This window comes from Tamandua tetradactyla, chromosome 6, assembly GCF_023851605.1.
Source record: "Tamandua tetradactyla isolate mTamTet1 chromosome 6, mTamTet1.pri, whole genome shotgun sequence".
Taxonomy (NCBI): domain Eukaryota; kingdom Metazoa; phylum Chordata; class Mammalia; order Pilosa; family Myrmecophagidae; genus Tamandua; species Tamandua tetradactyla.
In genome coordinates this window covers 17521384-17532379 of record NC_135332.1, presented here as the reverse complement: position 1 = coordinate 17532379, position 10996 = coordinate 17521384, and the positions used below count along the sequence as shown (strand labels likewise).

Below are 10996 nucleotides of genomic sequence, written 5' to 3'. Positions count from 1 at the left end.
GAACTTCCCAAGCCACATGAGCCTGAGTGATGGGGAGGGTGGAGGACCAGGCAGGCTGGGACAGAAGTTTCCAACATGATATTTTTCCCTTTCTTCATTTCAGTGTTTGCGAGATCTTTTCCAATCTATACCTTCCTCCAGAGTTCTGAACAATTGAGAATTGTCCTTTTTATTGCTGAATCTCTGGGGAGTGGTTTTCAGTAGCTGTTTATGTCACCATGCTGATGACATCACTTTGCTTGTTTTTTGATGTTTTTGTGGAGTAACAGGTATTTGTAGCTGCCTATTCTGCCATTTTGCTGATGTAATTCTGCACGTTTATAAAGTTAATTTCTTGAATGCAACATATAGTTCAGCATTGCTTTTTAAATTCAATCTGATTGATTGTTGCTTCTTAACTGGGGTGTTTAGACCATTTAACATTTAATGTGTTTATGCATATGCTTAAGTTTGAATCTATCATCTTACTACTTGTTATACTTCTGTACCATCTTTTCTTCTCTGTTTCCTCTTTTTCATACTTTCTTTTATTTTTTATTTTATTTTATTTTTTACATGTGCAGGTACCGGGAATTGAACCTGGGTCCTCTGGCATGGCAGGCAAGCATTCTTGCCTGCTGAGTCACCATGGCCTTTCATACTTTTTTTTGATTGAGAAATTTTATGATTCTATTTTATCTCTTTTGTTGGCTTAATAGCTATAAATATTTGTTTATCTATTATAGTTATTGCTGTAGGACTTTAACCATCCATCTTTAACTTATCACAGTCTACCTTCAAGTGATTTTATACCACTTCCCATATAGTGTAAGGAGCTTAAAATAGTATACTGCCATTTCTTCCTACCTTTGTACTATTGTTATACATTTTACACTTACATATGATATAAAACTCACACTATATATGTATTTTTTGCATCACAAAACATCCCTTTTTTTAAGTGGAACTTATGACTACACTTTATTCTAAATTTTTTCTTTATTCTTCAGATTCTCCAGGTTTATGGATGTCATCAATCTTCAAAATCATTCTAACCATTTGTGTTGCAAGAGATATCTGTTTTGCCAATAAAAGTTTCTATGACATGCTGTTGCTTCATGTCTTTTGTGCCTTTATGCAAACAGTCAATGCCAAGAGCCGGGTTCCCCTCCATCACTTATCTGGGTCAGACTTTGACCATCAGATGGGTGGGATTCATGTCACTGTTTTCAGATAAAGCCATGGGATAGCTTCCAATGCATTGAAAAAGGCTCTCATGGCATACTGCTCCAGGGACGGGTACTTGCCTTCCTCTTGGCCAACTGCCAAAGCACATGAGATCTCAGCAGCACCACCTCCATAGATGACCCAGTTGTCACAAATGAGGTTCTGGAGGACACAGAGGGCATCATGGAGGGATCACTTTGCTTCTTCGATGATTATCTTGTTTGCTCCTTGATTGAAAATGGTCACAGCCCTGGAGTGCTTACACTGCTTGATGACCAGCATTTTGTCTTTAGTTGTCACAAATGGGATTTCTTTTGCAAGACCAGCAAAACCCAGTTTCTCAGCTGTGAGTTCAGAAAACCATGGAATAATCCATCCTCCAGTTGCAATAGCAATTAACTCAATTTCAGGTTCTCCAACTCAAAGAACTGCAGGTAAGTTATTGTGAAAAGTAGATTATTTGTTTCCTCATCAAAACCTGCTCTGGTTCGCTGGCTGCTGGAATGTGATATAGCAGAAATGAAACAGCTTTTAAAAAGGGGAATTTAATAAGTTAAAAGTTTACAGTTCTAAGGCCATGAGAATGTCCCAATTAAAGCAAGGATAGAGAAATGTTCAACCTAAGGCATCCAGGGAAAGACATCTTGGTCCACAAAGGCCAATGATGTTCAGGGTTTCTTTGTCAACTGGAAAGGCGCATGGTGAACATGGCAATTTCTGCTAGCTTTTGCTCCAGGCTTCTTGCTTCATGAAGCTCCACCAGGGGCATATTCCTTCTTCATCTCCAAAGGTCTTTTGCTGCATGGGCCCTCGTGGTTCTCATGGCTCTGATGTTTCTGGTGGCTCTCTCCAAAATATTTCTGTTTTTAAAGGATTCCAGTAAACTAATCAAGACCCACCTGGAATGGATGGAGTCACATCTTTGTCTAATCAAAAGTTAATACCCACAATTGGGTGAGTCACATCTCTGTGAATATAATCTAATCAAGTTCTCAACATACAGTGCTGAATAGGGATTAAAAGAAATGGCTGATTCCATGAAATGGAACCAGGATTAAAACATGGCTTTTCTAGGGTACATAACCCTTTCAAACCAGCATAAAGCCCCACTGACAAATAGCTAGGTTAGCCTCAGATTCTTTAATTTGTTGAATAATCTTTTTTTTTTTTTTTTTTTTTTTTTTTATTTATTTATTTTTATTAACGGAAAGAAAAAAAAGAAATTAACACAACATTTAGAAATCATACCATTCTACATATGCAATTTGTTGAATAATCTTTTAAAACTTTTCCTTTGCTTATTTCTGAAGGGCTTTATAATCTTCTACAGAGGCCACATCAAGCTTATGCCTCATTTTTTGTTTGAATGGTTCAAATGGACGTGAGAATTGCAATGTTTGCATTTTCCACTTTCTTTTGGCATTTGTGAGTGACTGAAATCTTTATCCATGATTACACCCTTAATAAGTTTAGTGTCCTCCAGTCTTCTTCCCTCTTTGCCTCCTACTTTGATGAGCTCAAAGTCAACATTCCCTCCTCTGCATGTCTGCCACCATGAGGACAGCATTCACGGCAATCTCAGCTATTTGTCAGTGTTAACCACTTTGGAGCCCAGTGTGGACTTCACAGTTTGAATGAGGGGCTCTGTGTCCTTCATGTCCACAAAATGCTGTCACTGATCTTGTCCAGTTGCTCAGTGGAGATTCACATGGTCTGCTCACAGCCATTGGCTACTCTGACTGGGTAAATGTCATGGTCTAGCAACTGCTCAGCCTCTTCCAACAAGGCTCCTGTCAAGATGACCATTCCTGTGGTTCCATCTCCAATTTCATCATCCTGAGTCTGGGAGAGTTCAACCATCAACTTGGCAATCTGATGATTCACATCTATCATGCTTAAAATGGTGGCCCCATCATTGGTTACAGTCATAGCACCATCTTTTTCGCCATCATTTTATCAAGCCCATTTGATCCAGGGGATGTTCTCAATGTATTTGCTTCAGACTTTGCAGCCATTATGTGAGACTTGAGGGTTTCAAGACCTACAAGATGAGACTTGTAGTTCTGATCCTTGATGAAGAAGAAAGGGCATCCATATTCATCAAAGGTGAGGGTGTCTATGGAAACCATTATGCAACAGCAGGAGTTATTTACATTTTCTATTTTTGTATTTTTTAAAACAATTATCCCTTAGAGCAATTTAAATAATAAAAAATCTTGAATATTTGACTTATGTGTATCATTCCCAATGCTCTTCATTATTTTGTGCAAATCCATTTTCCTTTCTAGTATTAGTTTCCTTCTCCCTAAGGGACTTCCTCTAATAATTTTTAATGGTGTGGATTAGCTGGCCTTGAATTTGTTCTGCCTTGCATGTCTGAAATCATCTATATTTTTCGAAGTAATTTTTGCTCTGTATAGAATTCTAGGTTGAGAGTTTATTTTTTCTTTCAGTAACTTTAAAGATTCGCTCCACTTTTGCTTAAATTGTTTCTGACCTGAAATCTTCTGTCATCCTTCATTTTGCTTCTTTGTATGATGTGTCTTTTTCTTCCCTCTGACCCTATTTAACATTTTCTTTTTATCTTTGATTTTAAGTAATTTGATTATTATGTGCCTTGGTATAGTTTTCTTTATGTTTATTGTGTTTGGAGTTTAAGTGTCTTGGATCTGTGGATTTATAGTTCCATCAAATTTGGAAAATTGTTGGTCATTATTTTTTCAAATATTTTTTCTCTCCTCTCCCTCAGGCACCCTAATTCTGTGCATATGAAGCAATGTGAAGTTATCCCATAGCTCATTGATACTCTGTTCTACCTCTTTTTTATTTTTCTTCTCTCTCTCTCTCTTTTTTTTTTTTGTTGTTGTTCCATGTTCCATTTTGGGTATTTTTATTGTTATGCCTTTAAGTTCTCTAAAATATTCTAATCTTCCACTAATCACATCTAGTGTATTTTTCATTTCAGACATTGTACTTTTCATCTCTAAATGTTTTGTTTGGATCTTTGTAAAACTTGCTCTTGTCTCTCATACAACATTCAATCTTTCTTCTAGACTTTTGAACATATGAATACAGTTATAATAACAGTTTTATGCCCTTATTTGCTAATTCTAACATCTGTGTCAGTTCTGGGTCGGTTCAAATTGATTTTTTTTCAGTTTTTTAAATTAGAGAAGTTATAGCTTTACAGAAAAATTATGCAGAAAATACAGAAAATTCCCATATACCTCTCCTCACATACTCAGTTTTCCTTATTATTAATCCTCTGCATTAGTGTGGTACCCTTGTTACAATTGATAAGGCAATATTATTATAGTTGCACTATTAATTATAGTCCCTAGTACATTAGGGTTCATCATTTTATACAGTCCTATGTTTTGTTGTTTATTATTTTGGTAACATATGAATATCCTAATATTTCTCCTTTTAATGATATTCAAATATATCATTTAGACACATTAATTCCATTCACAGTGTTGCACTACCATCACCACCATGCATTTCCAAAATTTTTCCAACTTCCCAAAGAGAAATTCCACACCAATTAAGCATTAACTTCCTATTTTCTACCCCCACCTTGGCCCCTGCTAACCTGTACTCTAGCCTCTGACTCTATAAATGTACTTATTCTAATTATTTCATATAAGTGAGATCAATAGTATTTGACCTTTTGTGCCTGGTTTATTTCACTCAACCTAATATCTTCAAGGTCCATCCATGTTGTAGCAGCTATCAGAACGTCATTCTTTTTATGACTGGATGTTGCTCAATTGTATGTGTAAGGCACATTTTGTTTATCTGTTTATCTGTTGATGGATACTTGGGTTGCTTCTATCTTTTGGCAAATGTGAATAATGCTGCTATGAATTATATTTGGTGTGCAAATATAATTGATTTATTTTGCTCCTTATTTTTGGATCATATTTTCCTGCTTCTTTTATACCTGTGTAAGAGAAAGATAAATCGGTAGAGTCTGTTCTGTTCGACTGATGTTGCCATTGCATGGCCTTAGAAATAAACTGTTGAAATGTGCACACCAGCTGGGAGGACTGGCTATTCTCCCAGAAGGAGATGTGCTTTGATAGAGTTATCTAGGTCCCAGGAAGCTTCTCTTGGTCCGTAGCCAGTTCCCAGAGGACCTCTTGGGCCCAGTCACATAAGCTAATTGGAATTTGGCCACTATTGTGTAAAGATATTATATAAATTGTATGCAAGCAGTGAGAGAGGAAGAAGAAGGAGAATCTAATGAGAAAGAGAGAGAGAGCCTCATCAGAATCTTATCTGGGAAAAGGATGCTGTGCTGTAGATTTTTACTGATTAGACCCTGAATGCTGTCTCCGAGATTTCCCAACCCTTCTCTTCAGGTGTTGGTGCTATCTTACCTGGTGATATAACTATGCCTTATTTTTAAAACTCTTAATTACTTTCCTAATAGATTGTGTTTTTATATCACTGAAGTCTGTGTTGTCCATAAATCCAAGCCTCTGAATTAAATGGCCACAAATATCATGTTGCCTTTTGTACAACAACCTAATATTTATTTATTGAATGCCAGACCTTGTGAATTTTATCTCATTGGGTGATGGATATTTTTATATTCCTATTAATCTTGAGCTTTGTTCTAGAACATAGTTAACTTACTTGGAAACAGTTTGATTTTTCAGTGCTTCCTTTTAATCTTGTTAAGTGGGACCAGAGCTGTGTTTAGTCTAGGGGTACGTGCCCTCCATTATTGAGGCAAAACTCTTCTGAGTATTCTACCTAATGTCCTGTGAATTATGAGATTTTCTAGGTTGGCTGGTGTGGTAGTTAGATTCAGTTGTCAACTTGGCCAGATGAAGGCACCTAGTTCCATTGCTGTGGACATAAGCCAATGGTACGTGAACCTCATCTGTTGCTGATTACATCTGCAGTTGGCTAGGAGTCTTGCCTGCTGCAATGAATGATGTTTGACTTAATTGGCTGGTGTTTAAATGAGAGAGCTCAACGTAGCACAGCCCAAGCAGCTCAGCATACCTCATCTCAGCACTCGCAGCTCAGCCCAGGCCTTTGGAGATGCAGAAAGAAATCACCCCAGGGAAAGTTGTTGGAACCCAGAGGCCTGGAGAGAAGGCCAGCAGAGACAATTCTGTGCCTTCCCATGTAAGAAAGAACCTCAGTCAAAAGTTAGCTGCCTTTCATCTAAAGAACTAACGAAATAAATCCCCTTTTATTAAAACCCAATCTGTCTCTGTTATGTTGCATTCCAGCAGCTAGCAAACTAGAACAGCTGATAAGAACAGGTACTGTTCCCTCTAATCATTTCTCCCGGCAAAACTTTTCCCAGTTGTGGGTACTTTGATCACATATATGATCAATATTTCTGTGAAGACTCAAGGGGTGCTTTTGCAGATTTCTAGAGTTCTCTCTGTGCAGCTCTCTTCTCTCTGGTACTCTGTTTTGCAAACTCTAACTCCCTTGGCTTCCAGATTTTCAGCTCACACTCCCAGGAAGTCCACTGGGCTCTGCTGGGTTCCCCTCCTAGTGGCCTGGCTTGGAAACTCTCTCAAGGCAGTAAGTTGAGACAATTGTAAGACTCACTTCATGTTTTTCCCATCTCTCATGCATAACTGTCCTTTGTTGCCTGTTATCCAATGTCTTGAAAACAACAATTTCATGTATTTGTCCAGTTTTTTACTTGTTTCAGGTGCGAGGGTAAATCCAGTTCCCTTTACTCCATCTCGATTGGAAGCAGAAGTTCCCTGTGCTGTCACATTATAACCATGGAGCTGAAAGAAATCCACGCACATCTTCAATACAACAAAAAGAGAAAGGTTCCTTGGAAAGTCACAGACATGCTCCCCGCATCTTCAGCCCTCACCTACCCACTCACCACCACCTCCTTTTCTATTGTGTGCAAATATTTCACTCCGTTTCTATTCTGCAGCCCAGCTGAGAGGTTAGGGCTAATGAAAAGGGCCAACCATACCTTGAACCTGAAAATCGGGAACAAGCAGCCCCAGATACTTATCAGGGCAGGAGCTCTCAGTGGCAGGGCCCCTCCTCCTGGGGTTATATAAATACTCAGCGCTCAAACAGCACAGGTTCTCTCCTCTCTGATGCAAAGTGGGGTGTGCAGGGCTGCCACCACTGACCCTGACCTGAGCTCTTGGCCTCCCGAGGATAACGGCCATGATGGGATCTCTTCCTTTACTTTTGGACTCTTTGTGCTGCATAAGTAATAATAAGGGATCATTTGCCTGAATTTTCTGTTGTACCTGAGCTTGTGTTCCCATGATGCACTGTGTAGCCACTTACTCCTCACAGGCTCTGCTGTAGTTTGCAAGCTGGTTGTTAAAAAAGGCAATTGATTAAGTTGTGAGTTTACAGTTCTACGACTGTGAATATGTCCAAATTAAGGCAAGTCTATGAAAACGTCCAAATTAAGGCACCCAGGGAAAGATACCTTGGTTCAAGAAGGCCGATGAGTTCAGGGTTTTCTCCCTCAGCTGGAAAGGTACATTGCAATGTCTTCTAACTTCTCTCCAGGAATCTTCAGCAGCTTCCCCAGGGTTCTGTCTGCTCTATTGACTCTGTTGGTTCTGTCAGCTCTAAAGCTTTTTCCAAAGTGGAAAAAGGGGCTCTTTTTCTTAAAGGGCTCCAGTAAGCAACCCCATCTTGAATGGGTGGAGACACCTCCCCATGGAAACCATCTAGTCAAAAGCTACCACCCACAGTTGTTCGGGTCACATCTCCACAGAAACAATCAAAAGGATCCTCCGTCAGCAATATTGAATGAGGATTAAAGAACTTGGCTTTTCTGGGGTCCACAACAGATTCAAATTGGCACAGGCTCCTAGAGAGGAAACACAAACCAATGAGAATGATTCATTTTTAAGAAATAAGCACAAAATAAAATGGCACATAAAATTCAACATTTTTGTTTCAAGTTTAGGCCAGTTTCTTTTGTAGACTTATTCTCCTAGTAAACAAATCCACAAAAGAAAGTATTCGAAAGCTAATTTTGAAGTGTCAGCAATTATTTCTAAGCTTGAGGACATTTTCCCCCCAAGAGGTACTATTCAGATCAGAGTAATTCTCTATAACTGATAGACTCTTTCTCTGAATTAGGAGATTTACACAACAAGAAAGCAAGCAGGATATAATGCTGTGATGTTTTAACAAATTAAATAGTCTGCTAAAATTTACTAAGTGATATATAAACCTATCAACAATCACTTTCGCCTTTTTTCTCTTCCTAGGGACACTGAATCCTTTTAGAAAGAAAAAAAATCCCCAGGAGGAAAGATGAACACTCCTATAACATACTGTCCCAGCTTCTTTCTTCCTGTGATTAGTTATTAGGGAAATGCAAATCTAAATCATAAATCATAAGGGAATACCACTTCAATACCACTAGGATGGCTATAGTCAAAACAACTGACAATAACAAGTGTTGGTGAAGATACTTTGCTGGTGGGAATGTAAGCTGTTTTAGAAAATATCTTGGCAGTTCCTCAGAAAATTAAACATAGAATTACCATTTGATCCAGCAATTTCACTCTTATGTTCATACCCCAAAGAATTAAAAACATATGTCCATACATATGCAGATGTTCATAGAAGCATTATTCACAGTAGCCAAAAAATGTAAAACAAACTAACATCCATCAATTGATATGGATGAATAACATGTAGTATATCCATATAATGGACTATTATTCAGCCATAGAAAGGAATGAAATATTGATTCATGCTACAATATGGACGAACCTTGAACATATTGTACTAAGTGAGAGGAGCCATACGCAAAGGACACGTATTTTATGAGCCCATTTATATGAAATATTCTGAATAAGCAAATCCATAGAGACAGAAAGTAGATTTATGATTGCTAGAATCTGGGAGTAAGGTAAATAGGGAATGACTGCTAATGAATACAGGGTTTCTTTTGGAGGTGATGAAAAAATTCTGGACTTATGATTATAGTTGCACAATTAATGGATATACTAAAAGCCACTAAATTAAATACTTTTAAAAAAGGCAGTTAAATGTTGTCCATCTTCCTGGAAAATAAGGAGAACATTTAAAAATACCTTAGTCCCTGAAAATCCACTCTAATGAAGATGCAAAAAATGTAACCCCCAACTCCATCAAAAAGCACTACACGCATCTAGAAGGCTATCCTACATTTCAGGTGGGAACCGAAAAAAAGCAAGCAAAAAATATTTATCGTTCATCAACTACAGTTAATTTGTATTGACTGATGCTTCAGAGGTTCACCAAAACTAATTGCAGAAGAAGAGCTAGTGGCATAATTGCAGTAAAATGTGGAGCAATTAAGACACATGCTTCTGAGAAAAATAATTCTCAGATTATCTCAAGCCTGAAAAAAGAGGTAGTCTCTTTATCTAGGATTTCTGATATTATAGTTGACTCACTTCCTGACAGACTCTCAGAAGCAGAACTTGACCGTAATACCAGACAATTGTAGGAGACCCGCCCCAGTTCCCTTGATCAGCAGGGGCAACATGCAACCGTCCTCAGGCTGGGCTAGAGTTGAGGCTGCGGACCCCTGTGACTGCAGACCCCCGTGACCTTGGCTGATGGGAGCCCCCTGCCCTGACATCTCTGGGATGTTCATCCACCTCCACACTCAGGAGCCAGTGCCTAGCTGGAGGGGTGCAAAAGCCATAATCCCTTGCCTTGTGAATGATGCTTGAGCCCCCGGGGGAGCAGTCCAAAGCCAGCCTTCACCTGATACCTTACCTTACTCTGCCCTTTCCTTTCCACGTCTTGATTTCCTCTCTCCCTTACAGGTTCTTCATGAAGAGCCCTCCCTCAATAGACCATGTGCCTCCAAATCCTTCTCTCAGGCTCTGCTTCTGAGAAATCCAACCTAAGACAGAGCCCTTTCTGGTCAATCTTTCACCCACACAGCTGACTGTAATCCTGGGGCTAAGCCTAAAACCTTTAACTGGACATTCCTTTCTTATACCTGCTTCCACAATATACTCTAGTCACGCTTTCTTGCTATTAAAACTCTCTACCAGAAATAAATTTTGAAGGGGCTTTCTTGGAAGCTTAGCTCCCTTGCAAACTTGAAATGAATTTTTGACAGAAACTCACAATCAGTTCAGTGAGGGAAGCTATGATGGCTGATTTTATGGTTCAGCTTGTCTAGGTCACAGCGTCAAGCTGTTTGGCCAAACGCTGGCTGGGTTGTTGTCGCAGAGGTATTTTGTAGGCGGGATTAGCACTATACCTTCCATAATGTGGGTGAGTATCTTCCAATCGGTTGGAGATCTTAACAGCAAGAACCAAGGGTTCTGGAGGTCGGAAGAATGTCGCTTTAAGACCTTAGCATCAACTTTTTTCAGAATTTTCAGCCTACCGACCACTTCTAAGAAGTTCAGACTCAAGGCTTCACATCCTCTTTACTCTAATTTCCAGCCTGCATCCTGCCCTATGGAATCCAGACAAGGCAGCCCTCACAATTGTGTGAGCCAATTCCTTGTAATAAATATTTATCATCTATCAATCAATATCTATCTCTGTATATACACACAAAATACATAAATACAGCCTGTTGGTTCTGTTTCTTTGGAGAAACCCTGACTGATACAGAAGCTTTTGTAATAAACAGTTCCCTCCCTTTTCCTTGACCCGTTCCAGCTATGATGGAGAACCCCAAGTGTAAATTCACATTTCCAAACCCAAAACCTCCAACTACAGCTTCTTTCTATCAGGAGTGACTGTGTAAGGATTCAAAGCCTGGGCCGAAATAGTCTTTCCCCAGTGGGTGGAGCCA

General features: G+C 39.1%; 1 long non-coding RNA gene and 1 pseudogene across 1 annotated transcript; both read right to left on the bottom strand.

Moving 5' to 3' along the window:
• Positions 1–978: 978 nt before the first annotated feature.
• On the bottom strand, positions 979–4247 carry LOC143685835 (T-complex protein 1 subunit epsilon-like; annotated as a pseudogene).
• Positions 4248–5429: 1182 nt separating this feature from the next.
• On the bottom strand, positions 5430–10646 carry LOC143685837 (uncharacterized). The gene is made up of 3 exons (XR_013176766.1): positions 10451–10646; positions 7464–8041; positions 5430–6974 (listed from the first exon to the last, which is right to left on the bottom strand). It is a non-coding gene; the product is annotated as an uncharacterized LOC143685837 (long non-coding RNA).
• Positions 10647–10996: the final 350 nt, after the last annotated feature.